General features: G+C 37.8%; 1 protein-coding gene and 2 long non-coding RNA genes across 12 annotated transcripts in view; 1 reads left to right on the top strand and 2 right to left on the bottom strand.

The window, feature by feature from the left end:
* Positions 1-13,336, top strand: part of LOC115211129 (membrane-associated guanylate kinase, WW and PDZ domain-containing protein 1) — a 777,470-nt gene that overhangs the window by 308,282 nt on the left and 455,852 nt on the right. The gene's annotated exons all lie outside the window — the stretch shown is intronic.
* LOC118762900 overlaps positions 1-13,336 on the bottom strand; it is a 57,288-nt gene that overhangs the window by 7,362 nt on the left and 36,590 nt on the right. The gene's annotated exons all lie outside the window — the stretch shown is intronic.
* LOC118762901 overlaps positions 1-13,336 on the bottom strand; it is a 28,837-nt gene that overhangs the window by 2,058 nt on the left and 13,443 nt on the right. The window contains exon 3 of the long non-coding RNA XR_004998652.1: positions 2,579-2,585. This is a non-coding gene — a long non-coding RNA (uncharacterized LOC118762901). The remainder of the gene's footprint in view (positions 1-2,578; positions 2,586-13,336) is intronic.

The raw sequence follows: 13,336 nt of genomic DNA, 5'->3' as shown, positions 1-13,336 counted from the left end.
TTCTGCAGAGACCTGAATAAGTGGAAATCCGAAGGAGCAATATCTGGTGAATATGGAGGGTGGGATAACACATCCCAGCCGAGCTGCAGCAATTTTTGTTTGGTTCCCAAAGCATCAAGTGCCGAAAATGAACTTTCTTATCTTCCATTTTAAAGGGTTACAGAATTAACACAGGTTATAGGAACATAAACCTTCTTCCATGGAAAGATAGCTTAAACTGTGCTCTAAATGGAGGTGTAGTCAAATTCTATTTTATGGACTCAATCACGTTCTAAAATGAGTCGAAAGGTAAGCTACTATAAATCAGCATGAACTTTCCGGACAGCTCAATATATATGGGCTGTGTGGTTAAAATGTTTGCTTCTTAACTGCATGGCTTCAGGTTCAGTCTCACTGCTCGGCACATTGGGCAGGACTCTTTTACTATAACACTATGCTGACTGAAGCCTTGTGAATAGATTTGGCAGACTGAGTTTATCTATGTGTGTGTGTCTCCTTGTCTTGACATCACATCATCATCATTTAATGCCTGTTTTCCATGCTGGCATGGGTTAGACATTTACGACTTTTGCATATTAGTTGAGTGTCACCATCATACAAGCAGTGCCATTCATTTCCAATCTTCTGAAAAAACATGTCTGGCCATGAAGAAATATCACCTTGCTTGGAAACGAGTTAAGGTTTGGTTTAAGGAAGGGAACTCAGCTGTTGAAAATCTGGCTCAGTAAATTCAGACATGGAAAAATATTCGCACAAGGGTGTGTTTGTATGTGTTCATCATTGTGTATGTATTCATCTGTTAATGCATGACATGAGTGTGTGTGTAGATATATATATATATATACATACATACATACATACATACATACATACATATATATTTCTTTATTGCCCACAAGGGGCTAAACACAGAGGAGACAAACAAGGACAGACAAAGGGATTAAGTCGATTATATCCCAGTGCGTAACTGGTACTTATTAAATCAACCCCGAAAGGGTGAAAGGTAAAGTCGACCTCGGCAGAATTTGAACTCAGAACGTAGCAGCAGACGAAATACTGCTAAGCATTTTGTCCGGCGTGCAAATGTTTCTGCCAGCTTGCCTTACACACATATATATATATATAATCATCATCATCATCCTCATTTAGCATCCATTGTCCATACTGGCATGGGTTGGAAGGTTTGACCAAGGCTGGTAAGCTGAGGGGCTGCACCAGACCCTAGTCTGATTTGGCATGGTTTCTATGGCTGGATGCCCTTCTTAACGCCAACTACTCTGAGAGTGTAATGGGTGCTTTTTACATGCCACCTGCAACGGTGTCAGTTTGCATGACACTAATATCTGCTCCAACTACAATTTCACTTGGCTTCATGGGTCTTCTTCTCAAGCCCAGCATCTTGCCAAAGGTTTTGAGTGCTTGTGCCTCCTAACAGAGTGTATAGTGCCCTCTGGCTGGTTCCTGTGCTGGTGGAAGATAAAAAGGACCATCCGAACGTGGTTGATGCCAGTGCCCCCTAACTGGCTCCCATGCTAGTGGCATGTAAAAAACACCATTTGTGTGTGGTCAATGCCAGTGCCCCCTAACTGACTCTCATACTGGTGGCACGTAAAAAGCACCAACTACACTCATGGAGTGGTTGGTGTTAAGAAGGGCATCCAGCTGTAGAAACCTTGCCAGATCAGATTGGAGCCTGGTACAGCCTCCTGGCTTGCCAGTCCTCAGTCAAACCATCCAACCTATGCCAGCATGGAAAGTGGATGTTAAATGGTGGTGGTGTGAGTGTTTGTGTGTATTTGTACACCCTGCTGCCATCACAATGGTAGCAGTGGAAATATATTTTGTCAGTGAAATGATACTCTTATAAGGAAATTAAATTCACACGTAACTGATCTAAAAAACTTATCTACTTTATTTACTCGTTAACTCATTTCTTATTTATGGAATTATACAAAGATAATCATCAGGTCTTGGAGAACCCTTTGTCAGATTGGCTCCAAAGATTTCACAGATCTTCCATCTACATCTAACTAATTATTTGATTTGAGAGCTTAATCAAACAAATTCTCCAGCTAATTAGTAAGGCGTCAGTTGGCAACACACTCCAACCAACCCCTAACCCCTAACCCCTTTTCTGCCTCTTCACTCTGTCTGTTCTACTTCTATTACAACAGCCTGTTCTCCTCAAACCCAGATAGTTATTCTTCCATCTCCAGTCATGCCCACCCGACTCCTTTGTTTCTCCTTATCCCATCACCCATACCATGTCCTAGAACCCACACTTGTCACCCTACCCATCAATGGAGTGTCAGATTAAACCCCTTCTATTTGTTCTGACTCCTTGAATGTTGAGTTCAATTCCTGCCATGTTCAACTTTGTCGTTCATACTCCTGAGGTCAAGAAAGTGCATACCTGGAGGCACATGGCCTAGTGGTTAGAGCAGCGGACTCGTGGTTGAGGGATCACTGGTTCGAATCTCAGACCAGGCGATGTGTGTGTTTATGAGTGAAACACCTAAGCTCCACGCGGCTCCGGCAGAAGGTAATGGCGAGCTTCTGCAGACTATTTCGCCACAACTCTCCTCCTGCATCTTGTAGCTCACCTGCGACGGACTGGCATACCATCCAGGTGAGGAACCTATACGCCAAGGAAACCGGGAAACTGGCCCTATGAGCCAGGCATGGCTCGAGAAGGAAGGAACAAACATACCTAGAAGTGATGGACTGGCAGAATCATTAAACCATTAGATGGGATTCCTTGCTATATTTGTTCCCACTTCTTGTATCTTGGGTTCAATTCCTGCTGAGGTCAACTTTGCTTTTTGTAGTCCTAAGGTCAGTAATCTACTAGCCTAGTGTGGTGGACTGGTAAAATTTGTAGAGGATCAGACAGGATGCCTTGCAGTATTTAATCCAACTCTTTTAGTTCTGAGTTCAAATCCCACCATAGCCTACATGTGTGATAAACTTAATCCGTCTCCTGTTCTAACACCCTCACCTGGCACCTTGGGTTCCTTTAGTAGGGTCCACTCTATTACAAGCATTTGGGCCAGGTCCCTTATTTCAGGATACCTTCATCTCAGAAGTTTTGGAGAACCTGAAACAGGTTGTGCCTGTCCCTCCTGTATTTCATCATTTTCATTATTTAATGTCCACATTCCATACTGGCAGGGGTTGGATGGTGTAACAGGATTCAGTGGGTCCAAGGTTCATGTCTGCTTTGGCTTGGTTTCTAAAACTGGATACCCTCCCTAATACCCCTAATACCAACCACTTTACAGCATGAACTTGGTGTTTTTTTTTTCATGCTACCAGCACTAGTGAGGTCACCATGTCACTTGCAAAACTACAAAACCTGAGGGATTGGCAGCTTTATGCTAGGAAATGAGGGGTTAAAGTGTGAGAGAAGGGGTCAGAGCAAAACAGGTTTATGGGCTTATTATAGAGAATAATATAGAAGATTCTGGAGAAACTATCATGTGAAAACCAACCACTGATTTGCTGATAACTTAGCCTCACCTGTGAAGGAGTCATGGCTTGAAGTCCATAATTGTGACGTCTCAGGTTCAAGTCTGCTACAATTTTATTACTGTAGAGGAGTTACATATTTACTCTTGTTGAAGGGAAGATAGGGGTGATCAGGGTGGAGCTGAGAAGAGAGAAAACTAGTAGTGATGAGGTGTCTGAATGGACCTTCAAGGTATAAGATGAGCAGAAATGAGAAGGACAAGAGAACAAGAAGTATAGATGGGTGGAGATTGCAAAATTGTAATGGGGGTGGGTGAGGGAAAGTAGGTGACAACTGTAAAGATGGGAAAAGTTGAAGGGTATATGTTGCGATTGATGGTTAAGGGCTGGAGGAACCACTAAAAGATACTCTGGTTAACTGACATTTCTAGTGACCATTTGACACCATTTTGTACAATTACAATAACAGCAAGGTGACTAAACCATGGAGATCATCATCATCATCGTTTAACGTCCGTTTTCCATGCTAGCATAGGTTGGACGGTTCGACTGGGGTCTGGGAAGCCAGAAGGCTGCACAAGGCTCCAGTTTGATCCGGCAGTGTTTCTACAGCTGGATGCCCTTCCTAACACTAACCACTCCAAGAGTGTAGTGGGTGCTTTTTACGTGCCACCAGCACAGGTGCTGGGCGAGGCTGGCTGACCCAAGATAGATACAAGTTAAAGCTATAAATATTTTAAGATGTTATAGATAAGATCAAATTTTATTCATTAAAACCAAGAAATTCTAATAGTTTAAGGGAAATGATATTTTCTTTTTTTTTTTTCCTTTTTCCCCAAAATCCCTCGAGTAACATTAAGGAAGATGACAGTTTCAGTAAAAGAAAAAACAACAATAACAAGCTGTAATCTAAAGCGAAAATACCTCTGCAAAGGATTAATATTTTTATAAGATTAACACAGTAGAAGAAAGAGTTTTACAGACATGTGATAGATCCGTTATCAAATATGTGGCACTCCATCGGTTATGATGACTTGGGTTCCAGTTGATCTGATCAATGGAACAGCCTGCTCGTGAAATTAACGTGCAAGTGGTTGAGCACTCCACAGACACATGTACTTAATGTAGTTCTCAGGGAGATACAGAGTGTGGCAGGGCTGGTCCCTTTTGAATTACAAGTACAACAGAAACAAAGAGTGAGAGGAAGTTGTGGTGAAAGAGTACAGCAGGGTTTGCCAACACCCCCTGCCAGAGCCTCAGGTAGCTTTAGGTGTTTTCGTTCAATAAACACTCACAATGCTTGGCCTGGGAATCGAAACTGCAAACCTATGACCGCGAGTCCACTGCCCTAACCACTGGGCCATTGTGCCTCCACATCAAATATGTATAAACTGTCTCCTTGAATTCTTGTCTCTGCCTGAAATTTAAAGTTATTTTTTCTTTCAAGTTTTCATTATTTCTTCAGTTTGTGAATTCTTTAGATAAGAACTTATTTCTTTAATAGCAAAATGTTTTTTAAAAATTTTTTTATGAATCTCATTTGTGAAACAATCCAAGTACATACATACATATATATCACACACTCATACACACCCACACATGTATACATACATACCTACACATATGTCCATCCTTTAAACATGCTTTTGTTGACTTTTTTCTCTCTTTTCCTATCAACAAGCTAACTAGCTGCTATCAATATTTTTTTCTTTCTTTCTATATTCTCATCAAAACAAAAAGTTGCTCTAAACTTCCTCATTTGAATTGATCATGAAAAGATAAAATTTATAGATTTTGGCAGTCACCTGATTTCCATGAAAAGACAAGATTTGTTATGTTTGGAAGCTGAATTAGTTTCAGTGAAGCTGCTAGCTTCAAAGGAAGAACCTTAAGCCTAATTTATTGACAAGGTGTCATTTCAGCTATCATTATACACTGGTAGACAGTTAAAAAGATAAATGAAAGCTTGTGTGCATACTGAAAATGAACTTATATATTCTGTTTTAAAATGAAATATATCTCAATAAACCAAGAAAATTACACCACTTTATCTTGGGAAGTCACTTGTGATAATATTTAAACATAAAATTTGGTGGAGTTCTCATACTTCTTACTATGGCAATTTTACAAGATTTTGTGGTTGAAGGATCACACGCATGGTATGAATTCATTATCACTTTAATAAAGAAAGAATGCTAATAGCAACAGTACAAATTTTCAAATTTGATCAACAGCGGAAAAGAATTTAGAAGTGTGCTTGCGTATATATATATATATATATATATATATACTAGCAGTATCGCCCGGCGTTGCTCGGGTTTGTAAGGGAAATAACTATAAAGCATTTTTAGAGAGTTATAGCAAAAAAATGCATTAAAAATGGAAAAAAAATTATAGTAAATTTTTTTTAAATCGTTGACTCATCGTAGACATTTTTAGAGAGTTACTTCCCTTATATAATAGCAAAAAAATGCATGAAAATGGAAAAAAATGATGGTAAATTATTTTTAAAATCGTAGACTCATCGTAGACGTGCACTAATGCCCAGAAGGGCTCAATATGAATCACAACTATAAGATACCCGAATTTGGTTAAACTGCACCGCAAAATGTGAGAGTAGTTAGGAATCTAAATCGTAGGAGACAGACACTCACACAACTTCACTTTTATATATATAGATATACATACATATATATATATATATATATATATATGTATATATATATATGTATATATATATATGTATATATATGTAGTTACTTAGAAATTATGTTAAAAACTGCCATTCAAACCGAAAAGATCCAAAAGAAAATGATCTTCACAAGTAGCTTGAACTCCTAAAGTTACCAGGACTTCAATTCAGATTGAATCACAATAAATGGTTGCAAGATAAAACTCCGTTTGGCAAGAGTGACATTCTGTTGCAAGAAAGCCTGTTAGCTGACAGTGGAACTCAATACAACACTGCTTCCTGCTAGATCCTGTCAATTCATCCAACCCATCAAATCATGGAAAATAGATGTTAAATGGTGATGATGATGATGTGACTCGACTGAGGAATGTAGAAATGTTTTGCTCAGAAACAGTGAAACACTTATAATATGTTTGTAGAGATGAGCTAAAAATAAATACCTAATCCAGTGAGCCATAATAATAATAATAATGATGATGAAGAGAAAAACAACTAGTTTTAAATCTCTGAGTGACAAATATGTAGTAACACTACTGGATAGTAAAGTCTGTTTGCCAACATAAAGTGGCAGTCCTGCTTAGGACCATGTTATTATTATTTTTATTTATTTATTTATTTATTTATTTGTTTTTATGATAATGATGGATCAACAAAATAAAATAGCAGTCAAATGCTGGAGTTGATACTAGTAACTAAACCCCGTGCCTCCCCACCTCTATTTGTGACCTGGTGACTAAATTAGAAACAGTCATTATTACTATTATAATTTTTGTTGTCCTTTGTTTTCTCTTTTTTTAAAAATAAAAAAAAACTTATTACTTTATGGTAATGTCTCCTTTTAGTATTCCAAAATTGTTGTCTTTTGGGACAAGTTTAGTCATCAGAAGATTGTCTAATCATTTCAATACCACCACCATAATCATCATCATCATTATTTCAACATCCACGTTTTCACTTTTGTATGGGTCACACAGGATTTTTTAAGGCAGATTTTTCAATAGCCTAGTGCCCTTCCTGTCACCAACCTTCATCTGTTCCCAAGCAAGGTAATGTTTACCCCCCACAGCCAGACATGTTTTCCACAGATGATTGGATACAAATTACACCATTTGCATGATTCATCATCATCATCATTTAACGTCCACTTTCCATGCTAGCATGGGTTGGACGATTTGACTGAGGGCTGGCGAACGAGATGGCTGCACCAGGCTCCAATCTGATCTGGCAGAGTTCCTACAGCTGGATGCCCTTCTTAACGCCAACTACTCCAAGAGTATAGTGGGTGCTTTTGTTCACAACATTTGCACAATGTCAAGACAAAAAAGACATACACACTCACATCCATATACATCATTTAACCCTTTTGTTACCATATTTCTGTTGAGAAGTTCTGTGTTTCTTTCAATTAATTTTCAACATAACAAAGAATTTAGTAACAACTTAGTTATCATTAAGCTAGTGTTAGGAACTCAAATTGTGACTGAGGTTTGGTGGAAGATTTTAATTTAAAACTTATGGAAACAAGACATTTGTACTACAGAGCCAGAGGTGGTTTCAGCCAGGTTGGTAATGAAAGGGTTAAATTAATCATTTGTTAACCCTTTTGTTACCATATTTCTGTTGAGATGTTCTGTGTTTCTTTCAATCAATTTTAAATATAACAAAGAATTTAGTAAAACAACTTAGTTATCATTAAGCTAGTGTTAGGAATGTAAATTGTGACTAAATTTGGTGGAAGATTTTAATTTAAAACTTTTGGAAACAAGACATTTGTACCACAGAGCCAGAGGTGGTTTCAGCTGGGCTGGGCTGGGCTGGGCTGGGCTGGTATTCAAAGGGTTAATGTCTGCTTGCCATACTGACACATGTACACATACACATATATGTATGTATTTATATATGTGTACAACAAAGTTCTTTCATTTTCTGTCCACTGAAATGATAGAACGAAGTTGCCCATGTTGCCATGCAGTGGGACTGAACCCAAACCCATGTGCTTGGGAAGCAATCTTCTTAACCACACAGCCATGCCTGCACCCTTGCCTTTTTCATTTTTTACTTGTTTCAGTCATTAGACTGTGGCCTTGCTGGGGCACTGCCTTGAAGAATGTTTAGTCAAATGAATCATTCCCAGTACTTATTTTTTTTGAAACCTGATTTTTCTTCTATCAGTCGGTTTGGCTCAACTGTCAAGTTATGGGGGACATAAACACACCAACATCGGTTGTCAAGTGGTTGTGGAGAACACACACACACACACACACATGATGGGCTTCTTTCAGTTTCCGTCAACCAAACCCACTGACAAGGCTTTGGTCATCCTGATACTATAATAGAAGACGCTTACCCAAGGTGCCACACAGCGGGACTGAATTCTGAACATTTCTTTCTTTTTTTCACAAAATACTTTTTGTGTTTTATAGGTGCAGAAGTGGCTGTGTGGTAAGTAGCTTGCTTACCAACCACATGGTTCCAGGTTCAGTCCCACTGCATGGCACCTTGGGCAAGTGTCTTCTACTATAGCCTTGGACCAACCAAAGCCTTGTGAGTGGATTTGGTAGATGGAAACTGAAAGAAGCTCGTCGTATATATGTGTATATATATATATATATATATATGTGTGTGTGTATATATATATATATATGTGTGTGTGTGTGTATATATATATATATGTGTGTGTATGTATATATATATATATATATATATATATTATATATATATATATGTGTGTGTGTGTGTATGTTTGTGTGTCTGTGTTTGTCCCCCCAACATCGCTTGACAACCGATGCTGGTGTGTTTACATCCCTGTAACTTAGAGGTTTGGCAAAAGTGACCGATAGAATAAGTACTAGGCTGACAAAGAATGAGTCCTGGGGTCGGTTTGCTCAACTAAAGACAGTGCTCCAGCATGACCGCAATCAAATGACTAAAACAAGTAAAAGAGTATACTAAATATTGAAAATTATAAACAATTTGGAAGAATTTAATGAAATAGCAATAATTAATTATTGAGTTAATTATTTATCGATACATCAAATTGGTGTTTGAAAAACACCAATTTGATGTATAACAGGATGTTGATTATGTAAGGTGCTGGTTGTTGCAAAGCTGTATATGATGCTGTAAGGTGACTTTGTATGAAAGAAATAAGGGCAGGTTAGCATCGGTAGGGGGTTAACCTCTTGCTAGCTTCACTGCCGCCTTTTACCATTTATAGAATAACCATCAACCAGTTTGGAAATGAAGGAAAAAGAGAATCTTTTATAATGGAATAAGATCAACATTCAATGCTTGTTATCGTTGTAAAACGTGGTGAGAATTATTAATAACTGGCTGAGTAAAGTGCTACTGGTTCAACTTGTGTAATTATTGGAATATTACTCGGAATAATTGGATTGGTTGTGTTTTGGAGGGGTGGGAGTGGAGGGGTGGAAGGGTGGGTTGGTGAAACTTCTTCAAAGTTATAATTGCATAGGATGTATGATGTGTGAGTGTTTGCATCGCTAATTGTGTGTGTATGTGTGTGAAATTAAGTATATATATATATGCATATGTATGAGTGTGTGTTTGTATGTATCTGTGTATAATATAATATATATATATATATATATATACTAAGCAATAAAGGGTTTAGCAACGAATTGCCTTACCACATACCGAATTTAGAAATAGCAGTCAAAGGGTTTTAGCTATTTCTTCTACTAAAAAGGAGATCTCCTTTTTAGTAGAAGAAATAGCTAAAACCCTTTGACTGCTATTTCTAAATTCGGTATGTGGTAAGGCAATTCGTTGCTAAACCCTTTATTGCTTAGTATTACTAAATTTTCCTCGAATGAGGCTTTTACATGCCGAAGACTACTTGGTGTAATTGATAATTATTCCAAATTAATTAATTTCACCCTTCATTATTACGGATAACTATATATATATATATATATACACACATATATATATACACACACACGCATATATATATATATATATATATATATATATAAAGTGTGTCATCATCATTTAACATCCATTTTCCATAAACACACATCTTTTTGTCTTTTACTTGTTTCAGCCATTTAAGTGTGGCCATGCTGGGGCACCACCTTGAAGAATTTTTGTTGAATGAATCGACCCCAGAATTTATTTATTTTTTAAACCTGGTACTTATTCTATCAGTCTTTGTTGCCAAACTGCTAAGTTACAAGTTGTCAAGCAGTGGTGGGGGACAAATACAGGCATAATCACCCACACACGTACCATACACATATGATGGTCTTCTTTCAGTTTTTGTCTACCAAACCCTCTTACAAGGCTTTGGTTGGCCCAAGATTATAATAGAAGACACTTACCAAAGGTGCTACACAGTAACTGAACCCAAAACCATGTGGTTGGGAAGCAAGCTTCTTACCACAGAAACACACACCTACATATGCATATTTGTAATATATATATATATATATATATATATGTATAAATCTCTGTGCATTTAATGTCTCTATAAACATGTGGTATTCTTTAACTCTTTCACTTGTTTCAGTCATTTGACTGCGGCCATGCTAGAGCACCGCCTTTAATCGAGCAAATCGACCCCAGGACTTATTCTTTGTAAGCCTAGTACTTATTCTATCAGTCTTTTTTGCCAAACCGATAATCTATGGAGACGTAAGCACACCAGCATCGGTTGTCAAGTAGCGGTGGAGGGACAAACACAAACACACAAATGCATACACACACACACACACACACACATATACATACATATATACATATACACATATACACAATGAGCTTCTTTCAGTTTCTGTCTACCAAATCCACTCACAAGGCTTTGGTTGGCCCAAGGCTGTAGTAGAAGAAACTTATCCAAGGTGCCACATAGTGGGACTGAACCCGAAACCATGTAGTTGGGGAGCAAGCTTCTTACCACACAGTCACATCTGTGCCTATATATATACAGGTGTATGTATATAATGTGTGTCTGTCGTGTAGGTGTTTTTATACATATGTGAGTGTATGTATAATATAATAAGCATGTGTGTGTGTGTGTGTCTATATATAAAATATATATATATATATATATTGTGTAGATATATGTGTGTATGCATGTTTGTATGTATTTGTATACGTGGGTGTTGATGTGTAGATGAGTGATCTTGTTTAATGTGTCTATAAATATGTGCTGTGGAAGTTAATATGGAGATGTATATATATATATATATATATATATATATATGTTTGCTGTTAAACTCATACAGGCAAACACTTGGTACCGTAATAATAGATTATGTATGAATTATACACACATTAATCAGCCAGTTTCTGTTTTCAGCTGATTAATGCTGCTAATCTGTAAAAAAAAAACAATAAACAGATAAAAGAAAATTTTTTTTCCATATATTTTTAATTGAATAAAGCATACTTTCCCAACTTCATTGTAATAATGATTAAATTCAAATTTCATCTTGTTTAAACTTCCCATACAAGTTAAAGTTCAGAGGATCTTTATTCTTCCATACATTGCAATGTTGCAATTTTAATTTGATTAAAGCAGCATATATAAAAAGACAACAGACTTGTGTACATGCTTGATTTCACAGCATAGTTGTTAAAAACACTCGTGACAAGCACTCATCATTGTCGCCGTCGTTTAACGTCTGCCTTCCATGCTGGCATGGGTTGGACGGTTTGACTTAGAACTGGCAAGCCGGGAGGCTGCACCAGGCTTCAATCTGATTTAGCAAGGTTTTTACAGCTGGATGTCCTTACTAACGCCAACCACTCTGAGAGTGTAGTGGGTACTTTTTACATGCCACTGGCACGGGAGCCAGCCAGGTGGCACTGATATCAACCTCACTTGAATGGTGCTTTTTATGTGCCACTGGTATGGGTGTCAGTCAGGCAGCACTGGCATCGACCATGCTCAAATGGTGCTTTTTACATGCCACTGGCACAGGAACCAGTCAGGTGGCACTGGCATTGACCATGCTTGAATGGTGCTTTTTACATGCAGTATTTATATAAAATCTTTTGATCGTAGCTTCTTTTCTGTCTTTTTATCCCTTTTACTAGTTACTTATCACTCACATCCCTCACTAATGCTGACCACATCCAATAGTCTGTGGCACCAATTCTCCTTCCACACACACATACACGCTCTCACATACACACACACGCGTGCATCTTCGTTTTGGGATCACCACTACTTTATTCTCTCCCCTTCTTCCTAGCTCTCCTGTGTGACCTCTCTGTCCAGCATTCGCCATGATAGATTGCTAACCACTAAACCTTTTTCTGTTTTCTCTCCTTGTTTATTTCCGTGTTCCTTTCTGTCAAAAAGTATAGACTCGAAACGTAAAAGACTTTCTCACTTCCCGAGCGTTAAACTAATACATCTGTCTGTTGTTTACACACACGTCTTTGTCTTTTGTTTTTATTTGTAAATTCTCACTATATGTGGCCCAGATATCCACACTTTTTATTGTTCATAAGCCAAAATCCTTCCACATACATCATTAACAGAATTGCCTCTGACCTACGTAGTTTCAGATCCTAATTGCTTTATTGTCTACTTCTTTTATTGCTTAAATTTGTTTCAAATATAACAGATTTCACCGTTTAGATTCATTCTTTTGTTAATTAATTGGCGTGATACTAATTTAAAATTATTTTTAATGTTCCTGTCATTAGCAATTAGTATGTCTCTACCAGACACATACTGTGATTAATCCACTCATATTAGCCTGGAACTTTATTGCTTAATTCTTTGGCTTGCATACATACATCTATATACACACACACATACACTCACACACTATATATATATAAATAAATAAATAAATGAATATATATATATATATATATATATATATATATAGGCGCAGGAGTGGCTGTGTGGTAAGTAGCTTGCTAACCAACCACATGGTTCCGGGTTCAGTCGCACTGCATGGCATCTTGGGCAAGTGTCTTCTGCTATAGCCCCGGGCCGACCAATACCTTGTGAGTGGATTTGGTAGATGGAAACTGAAAGAAGCCTGTCGTATATATGTATATATATGTATGTGTGTGTTTGTGTGTCTGTGTTTGTCCCCCTAGCATTGTGTTTACGGCCCCGTCACTTAGCGGTTCGGCAAAAGAGACCAATAGAATAAGTACTGGGCTTAAAAAGAATAAGTCCCAGAGTCG

The sequence above is a fragment of the Octopus sinensis genome, linkage group LG4 (genome assembly GCF_006345805.1).
Source record: "Octopus sinensis linkage group LG4, ASM634580v1, whole genome shotgun sequence".
NCBI lineage: Eukaryota > Metazoa > Mollusca > Cephalopoda > Octopoda > Octopodidae > Octopus > Octopus sinensis.
The sequence above is the reverse complement of the archived record's forward strand: the minus strand, read 5'-3'. Positions and strand labels throughout refer to the sequence as shown.